General features: G+C 47.3%; 1 long non-coding RNA gene across 1 annotated transcript; it reads right to left on the bottom strand.

Moving 5' to 3' along the window:
• Window positions 1–2238: 2238 nt before the first annotated feature.
• LOC106732432 (uncharacterized) lies at window positions 2239–8311 on the bottom strand. Its single transcript, XR_001368687.4, has 3 exons — window positions 6992–8311; window positions 4458–4678; window positions 2239–3274 (listed from the first exon to the last, which is right to left on the bottom strand). It is a non-coding gene; the product is annotated as an uncharacterized LOC106732432 (long non-coding RNA).
• Between the last annotated feature and the right edge of the window lie 717 nt (window positions 8312–9028).

The following is a 9028-nucleotide window of genomic DNA, read 5'->3' as shown; positions in this document are numbered from 1 at the left end:
ATTGGCATTCTTTGCCCAGCCATAGTCAATTGCAAGGCATTACCAAGTAGTTTCCCAGTCCACGTCGAGAGTCACATGTCCATGACAAATGAATGGAAACTGTTTCTGAGACGGTGAGAATCCCCCAGTGGGTGTCATGTCTGCAGTGCAAAAACCCACAGAGAGGCGTCTCCAAACCGCCACCCGGGCACAGCGTGGCACACCACATCAATTGAGCAGTCGGCTCGCTGGGAAAACTTCACCGCAATCTGTTTACTTGTGTGTCACGGGTGGGGAAGTGGTAGCATGACAAGCCTCGTCGAGTTCCACATGGAAAAGGCAAGTGAGGTCACTCCTAATTATACCCTTGGTGCGGCTTTACATGATCTAACATACCTGGCACATGAGACGTCTGCTCTGCCTCATGCAGCATTCGGTAACGGGTACGACTGGTTCAACGCAGTGCCCAGATTCAAGCACTGACGTGGATGGGAACAGTAAACATGAGGAGGAACTAGCCATCGTGAGGTGTTGGAGTCATGTTCAACAGGTAACTACTTGATTTTAGACATAAGCAGTGGCGAGTTGGGTTAAAATGACATAACTGGCATGAGAAATGGTTCAGAAAAGAGCAACAAAAAGGAGAAGGTTTAGAATAGCTGCCATATGAAGAGAGATTAAAATGACTGAGATTTTTCAGTTTAAAAAAAGAGGAGACTAAGGCGGATGTAACAGAGGTCTATAAAGTCAAGACAGGATACTGGGTTAGATGGACCTTTGGTCTGACCTAGTACAGTCGTTCTTATGAGAGACCTGAGATTTACAGGATCTTTCAAAAAAGAAAGAACCGTGTCTAGACCGCAGTTTCACTTTCGAAATAACATTTTTTGAAAGAACGCCGTGACACAATTATAGAATCATAGAATCATAGAATACTAGGACTGGAAGGGACCTCGAGAGGTCATCAAGTCCAGTCCCCTGCCGTCATGTCAGGACCAAACACTGTCTAGACCATCCATGACAGACACTTATCTAGTCTACTCTTAAATATCTCCAGAGATGGAGATTCCACAAACTCCCTGGGCAATTTATTCCAGTGTTTGACTACCCTGACAGTTAGGAACGTTTTCCTAATATCCAACCTAAGCCTCCCTTGCTGCAGTTTAAGCCCATTGCTTCTTGTTCTATCCTCAGAGGCCAAGATAAACAAGTTTTCTCCCTCCTCCTTATGACACCCTTTTAGATATCTGAAAACTGCTATCATGTCCCCCCTCAATCTTCTCTTTTCTAAACTAAACAAACCCAATTCTTTCAGCCTTCCCTCATAGGCCATGTTCTCTAGACCTTTAATCATTCTTATTGCTCTTCTCTGGACCATCTCCAATTTCTCCACATCCTTCTTGAAATTTGGTGCTCAGAACTGGACACAATACTCCAACTGAGGCCTAACCAGCGCAGAGTAGAGCGGAAGAATAACTTTTCGTGTTTTGCTCACAACACACCTGTTAATGCAACCCAGAATCATGTTTGCTTTTTTTGCAACAGTATCATACTGCTGTCTCATATTCAGCTTCTGGTCCACTATAACCCCTAGATTCCTTTCTGCCGAACTCCTTCCTAGACAGTCGCTTCCCATTCTGTATGTGTGAAACTGATTGTTCCTTCCTAAGAGGAGCACTTTACATTTGTCTTTATTAAACTTCATCCTGTTTACCTCAGACCATTTCTCCAATTTGTCCAGATCATTTTGAATTATAACCCTATCCTTCAGATTAGTCGCGACCCCACCCAGCTTGGTATCATCTGCAAACTTAATAAGCATACTTTCTATGCCAATAAATCATTGATGAAGATATTAAACAGAGCTGGTCCCAAAACAGATCCCTGCAGAACCCCACTTGTTATACCTTTCCAGCAGGATTGTGAACCATTAATAACTACTGTCTGAGTACGGTTATCCAGCCAGTTATGCACCCACCTTATTGCAGCCCCATCTAAGTTGTATTTGCCTAGTTTATTGATAAGAATATCATGCGAGACTGTATCAAACACCTTACTAAAGTCTAGGCATACCACATCCACCGCTTCTCCCTTATCCACAAGACTCATTATCCTATCAAAGAAAGCTATCAGTTTGGTTTGACATGATTTGTTCTTTACAAATCCATGCTGGCTCTTCCCTATCACCTTGCCACCTTCCAAGTGTTTACAGATGATTTCTTTAATTACTTGTTCCATTATCTTCCCTGGCACAGAAGTTAAACTAACTGGTCTGTAGTTTCCTGGGTTGTTCTTATTTCCCTTTTTATAAATGGGCACTATATTTGCCCTTTTCCAGTCTTCTGGAATCTCTCCTGTCTCCCATGATTTTCCAAAGATGATAGCTAGAGGCTCAGATACCTCCTCTATCAGCTCCTTGAGTATTCTAGGATGCATTAAATCAGGCCCTGGTGACTTGAAGGCATCTAACTTTTCTAGGTAATTTTTAACTTGTTCTTTTTTTATTTTATCTTCTAAACTTACCCCCTTCCCACTAGCATTCACGATGTTAGGCATTCCTTCAGACTTCTCGGTGAAGACTGAAACAAAGAAGTTATTAAGCATCTCTGCCATTTCCAAGTTTCCTGTTACTGTTTCTCCCTCCTCACTGATCAGTGGGCCTATCCTGTCCTTGGTCTTCCTCTTGCTTCTAATGTATTTATAAAAAGTCTTTTTGTTTCCCTTTATTCCCGTAGCTAGTTTGAGCTCATTTGGTGCCTTTGCCTTTCTAATCTTGCAATTTGCCTTTCTAATTATGCAAATGAAGTGTGGGAAATTCAAATCCCAGCTTCATTTGCAATTTCTATGTGTTTAATTTACATCCCTCTGTCGAAGGAGGGATATAGTCTAGACGTAGCCTAAGGGGATATGATAGAGATCTATAAAATCATGACAGGTATGGAGAAGTGAATAAGGAAAAGCTTGTTCCCATAACATAAGAACTAGGGGTCACCAACTGAAATGAATAGGTAGCAGGTTTAAAACAAAAAAAAATGAAGTATTTCTTCACACAGAGCACAGTCAACCTGTGAAACTCCTTGCCAGAGGATGTTGTGAAGACTAGGACTTTAACGAGGTTCAAAAAATAACTCGATAAATTCATGGAGGATATGTCCATCAATACTTATTAGCCAGGGTGGGTAGGAATGGTGTCCCTTGTCTCTGTTTGTCAGAAGCTGGAAAAGGGTGACAGAAGACGGCTCGCTTGATGATTCCCTATTCTGTTCACTCCCTCTGGGGCATCTGATATTGGCCGCTGTTGGAAGACAGGATACTGGTTAGATGGACATTTGGTCTGACCTAGTATGGTCATTCTTTTGTTCTTATGAAAGACCAGACTGGATTTTATTGGCATTGTATGTGTGGTGGTGTGGTATGGCTACTGCATTTGCATGTCATAATAATAGCTTAGATTAATGCATTATGGGTAATACTCCCAGGTGAGACCAGTGTCACTGTCTGGCCCCTTCACAAAGGCAGGGGAGTGTGGGAGCTTGTGGAAGAAAGGGAGTGGACAGCACTTGGGAGAGAGAGTCAGGAGAAGAACTGGGTTTGCCATTGACCTGCCCCACGGTCATTCACCCTCTGTTTACACGGCTGCTCTTTGCCTGGGTCCCCATTACAAATAAAGTATCAGTTACACTTTTGTCCTCTTCTTTCCTAGACATGGAATAGCCATGATGTGTCCTCAATAATCTAAACAATACCCCATTACTAAGAGGTACATACGCATTTGACAGCAAGGGCAACTGAAAAATACTGAGACTTTGGGTTTGTCTTTACTTACCCTGAGAGTGACACTCCAGAGATCAATCTCTTAGGGTTTGATTTAGCGGGTCTAGTAAGGACCCACTAAATGGAGCACTAATGGTGCCCCTGTCAGCCCTGATACTCCACCAGGTCAAGAGGAGTAAGGGGAGTCAATGAAAGAGCTTCCCCTGTCAGCCTCCCCCAGTGAGGATGCTGCAGAAATTCAGCCTAAAGTACGTTAAGTCCAACTACACTGTTCTCATAGCTGGAGTTGCCTACCTTAGGTCAACTTTTTCCAGTAGTGAGGGTTCTGGCCTAAGTGACTTTGCCCAATATTACACATTCATCCTGTGGCAGAGTTGGTTATGGGACTCAGGAGTCCTGACGTTGAGTCTTTAGCCACAGGACCATGCATCTCTCCCTTAGCATCCCCAGAAGTTTTATGAAATACTCAGAAAATTATGAAGGCATTGGTAAGGCGAGAGGGGGCAGGGGAGGAGGAGTCCCTCAAAACCCAGAACTCATTCCTGCGCTGCACCGCCAAGCCCTATTCTTAGCCTCTGCTACTCCCTTGTTTGTTTGCTCATCCCAGACAGGAAACCACCCAGCAGCCTTTTCAGGGTTTGGTTTGTTCAGATGAGAAGAATTTCACCCAAGTGTGAGAACCTCGTGATGTCAGAGGGACATACCGTCCTGTTGCAAGGCTTCTGGAATCGTCCTGCTTTTGATTGTTAATGAAGTTACGGTGAGCAACACGCCGGCGTTAGACATGTTCCCACACGATGGCTGGTATTTATTGTTCTTGGTGACTTTCTTACTCCATTCCGATCTCCGCTGCTGTTTCAACACCTCTGTTATTGGCAAGGCTTGATACTGGCTTTGCTGGTGCTAGTGCACAGACCTCTAACCCCTTTAGAAAAAACAAAAATTAACTCCATTAGCCGACGAGCATTCTTTGTTGCTGAGTGAAATGGGGCCCCGGACGTACTTAGCCAAGGTGCTAGACAATTTTGCTCTCTGCTGCACATGTGTTTCTTCAGCCTGCCTGTGTTTACACTGACCTCACTGCAGGGCCATCCTTACTTATAGGCAGAAGACGCAGCTGCGTAGGGCACCTGAAAATGTGGGGCACCGCTGGGTTTTAATGTCCACCCTCCTGTGTCTTCCTATCCCTGTTTTGTGGCTCAGCTTTCTCCGGAGAGGATCTAGTTAATTTAAAAGTGACAAAGCCGAGCAGAGCTATGAGAAGACAGGGAACCTATGAAAGAGCCATTCCAGTGGTCATGAAGCCATCGAACAGGCATTTGCCAGCCCCAGGTATGTCCTGTCTGTTTCTGAATTTACGGTGTTCGTCGACAGCTGGGGTGTCACACTCCTGGCCCATGGGCCATCCTTGGCTGAAGTAATTGAGCAATCTGGACTAGGGGCATTACATCCCTCTTTCGAAAGAGGGACGTGGTCTAGACATGCCCCTAGGAGTCCTGCCAGGCTGGGGAGGGGGGCCGGCTCTCTGCTCCCATTGCCCAAGCCTTTCTCCTTCCAACCACCACTTTGCCCTCTCCCCCATGGCGCCCTGTCCCCCCAGTTATGCCATCTCAGGGGGGCCTGGTGCAGGACGGCAGCAGAGCAGAGAGACTTGGCAGGTCCTCTCATTCTGCTTCCCTGTTGCATCTGTCACTGTCGGGGGGGCCTAAGTGCTGCTGCTGCCCGGCACCAGGCCTCCTGAAAATCCCCAAAGCCGCATCCTTGGGGCATGGGGTGCCCGGGGGGGGGGGGCTGGGCAGTGGCAGGCAGAGGCGAGGCTTAGGGGACGGGAATGGATAGCCTTTCCCCTCCCACAACCTGCTGGGACTCCTGGGCTGGATTGCACAATTGCGCCAGATGGGCAGGTTGGGTGTTTGAGACCCCTGGTCTACAGGACCTTAGATTAAGATGATAAAATCACATCTTTAAAAAAATCGACACCCTCCCCCCCACTCCCCTGCCACCTCGGGCCCAGAGGCCCAGTTTAATAACCCTGCACAGGGCCCCATTAATCCTAAAGTGGCCCTGACTGTCTGGATAACCAGAAAACCTGTTCAGCTTCTCCAGACACCAGAGTTTGAGGCTTCCCATCCAGCGCTCCAACCCACTCGCTTCTACACAGAACCCATCCCCCGGGTTTCTTACCATCAGCCCTGCCACTGAGCGACATCTGTCCTACACATGTCTGCTGCTAGTGGCCCTTCAGGGCCCTGGAAGTTAAGCATGGCCAGAGATGTGAACCTGCTCAGCTGAGGCTCTGGCAAACAGCCAGAAAGGGGAGCCAGCTGTGTCACCCCCCCGTATCACTGGGGCTGCATCTAGACTGGCAAGTTTTTCCGCAAAAGAAGCTGCTTTTGCGGAAAAACTTGCCAGCTGTCTACACCGGCCGCTTGAATTTCCGCAAGAACACTGACGATCTCATGTAAGATTGTCAGTGTTCTTGCGGAAATACTATGCTGCTCCCGTTTGGGCAAAAGACCTCTTGTGCAAATGCTTTTGCACAAGAGGGCCAGTGTAGACAACGCAGTATTGTTTTGCACAAAAAAGCCCCGATCGTGAACATGGCGATCGGGGCTTTCTTGCGCAAAACCGTGTCTAGATTGGCATGGACATTTTTCCGCAAAACGTGCTGTTGCGGAAAAGCGTCCGTGCCAATCTAGACGCTCTGTTCCGAAAATGCTTTTAACGGAAAACTTTTCCGCTAAAAGCATTTGCGGAAAATCATGCCAGTCCAGATGTAGCCTGGGTGTCTTTGGCACACGTGATACACCTGGCTATTGGAATGCGGAGTCTCTCCCACATCTTGGCGATGGACGTGGAGTAGGGTAAAGAAGGGTTGGATGGGGAGGAAGGATGCCCAGTTTGAAAGAATCCCCCTTTCTTTAACGCCACTACTCCCATCGCCAGAGACTTCGGGCTTCATTCTCCTGGGGCACGTCTACACTGCAAGGCAAAAGTTGAATTAAGCTACTCAACGTCAGCGATGTCAATTGCATAGCTGGTGTGGAAATCGCTTTGTTCGGCTTTTGGCACTGTCCATACCGCAGGGAGTGGAAGGAACAGCACTCTTCCTCCGACTTCCCTGATTTCTCATAAAATGAGGGCGACAGGAGTCGGAGTAAGAAGCCCTCCAGCTGGAAATTATTTCAAAATAACGGCTTGTTGTGTAGACATACCCCTTGGGTCCTCATTTACACACCTGCAGACTAAACGGAGCATGATCTTAAATCCAAGCAGAGACACTTTGCTTTGCACCTTGCACAGTCCTCTATACCAGGACGACGAGAAGCCAGGCCTTTCCTGTCTCCGTATAAACGTGGGTAGATCTGATAAAGGCAAGCAAGCAAAGAGAGACAGACAGACAGACATCTCTCTGGTTTATACTTTCCCCCCTTGTCCGTCTGCATGTAAGGTCTGTCCCTGGACAATGCATCCGTTATTCCTCAGCGAGAGTTAGGGGGACGCGGGGAAAATGCCCCTAGCAGGAATCGGGGCCCTTAAAAAGCAACAGGACACAAGCCAACTGGCATGGGGCTGTCTAGGCTCCGGTGGAGGGGATTTTCAGTGCACCGCTCGAATGTGAGAAAAGCCAGGCCCCCTCTTCCGGTGTCTCCTGCTTGCTGCACCACCGAACGCCCACACGCGGCAAAAGGCAGCGAGAGCTCGGAGCCTGCTGACTCACCAGGATATGTAATCTTGTCGGTCTCTCAGCAAAAGCTATTTTTGTCTCCCGAACGCACACAAGGCAACCGAGGGGAAGCCGCAGAGCCATTTTTCATCCCCCTCCACCGAAGGAAAAGCCTTGTTTCGGCCGAACGCGAGGTGGTGCGCCGCGGCCCTTCTTTCTTTGCTTTGATGGCTCCTAGAACTGGCTTTCTCCAGCATTAACTGACACCTACCCATGTGCCAACCTGAGGAAAACCAATTCAGCAAGGCTGGCTGAGATCCTACCGGAGCTGAAAGCCGCTTGAAGCCTGGCCAGCCAGCGTGGAGCATTCTCTTGTTATTTCTTAGGAGTGCGATTCATGAAGAGCAGGAAATGGACCGCCTGCCTTTCTTTTCATCAGGCCTGTGGGCTACTCTGCTATGGCTACTATGGAGGGCGAGGGAAACCAGCCTCGGAGAATACAACTTATTGGCCTGGTGGCCTTCAGCCCCTTTGCATTACCTTGTGGGGAATTGTGTGTACCCCGATTTTATTCAGCGCCGAGCTCTGCCAGCCACATAGAGTTTGTTTTAACGATGGGGTAGTTATTTTTCCCTGAAGAATTCATAATAATATTATTATTAATAACAATAATTTCCCACTCTTATACTTCCCTATCTATCCACGTTTCAGAATGCGTTAGTAAGAAAGACCAGTAGTATCATTAAAAGCGGCGAGGAGTCCTGTGGCACCGTATAGACTAATCAAAGTGTTGGAGCATAAGCTTTCGTGGGCAAAGACCCACTTCGTCTTTGCCCACGAAAGCTTATGCTCCAATAAATCTGTTAGTCTATAAGGTGCCACAGGACTTCTCGTTGTTCTTGCAGATTCAGACTAACATGGCTACCCCTCTGATATTTAAACTGAGGCACTGAGTGGTTAGGGGAGGTGCCCACGGCCACCCAGGAGGTCAGTGGCGGAGGCAGGAATCACACTCATATGTCCTTATTTCTACTCATATGTCCTTATTTCTCCTTAAAATGCTTAGACTGAAACTTTTCCACCAGCTCTAGTTCGGCTCATAAATAAGCGCTCCCCTTCCACAGAGACTTGATGGCTGAGATGTGGAGAAGCAAGGAGCCTAAAAGAAGCCTCTTTAAAAGAGACTCATGTAGTTAGAGTGACAGCTTGGGATACAGGAGACTTGAGCGCAAGGATAAACACATTAAAAACTTTCATGGGATGGAGGAGTGGGGAGCATAGCAGAATCTAAGCTATCCCGCTAGAGATCACGAGGTGAAAGTGTAATTTGATGGTAAAAATAGTCAAGTAAGTCTTAATGAAACATCTTTGTGGTTGCTGGCATGAAAGAGCTTTCACTGCTTGACAAAAACCATAGAAATGTATAGCCCCTCCTCTTCCTTTTTCTAGACTAGCCCTGTGAGGGGAACCAACTGACCAAATGCCTTGACTCCAGAGTGCTTGCCTCATGAGGGCGGTGCGGTGAATCCAAAAAGTGAATTATAAACTACGCTGCAGGGAGCAGCCAAGCCACCCTTCTTGAGGTCTTGATTTCAGGGTTGTTTGGGA

This window comes from Pelodiscus sinensis, chromosome 20 (assembly GCF_052426305.1).
Source record: "Pelodiscus sinensis isolate ZL-2025 chromosome 20, ASM5242630v1, whole genome shotgun sequence".
Taxonomy (NCBI): Eukaryota; Metazoa; Chordata; order Testudines; family Trionychidae; genus Pelodiscus; species Pelodiscus sinensis.
Note: the sequence above shows the minus strand (reverse complement) of the source record. Positions and strands in the feature narration are given on the sequence as shown.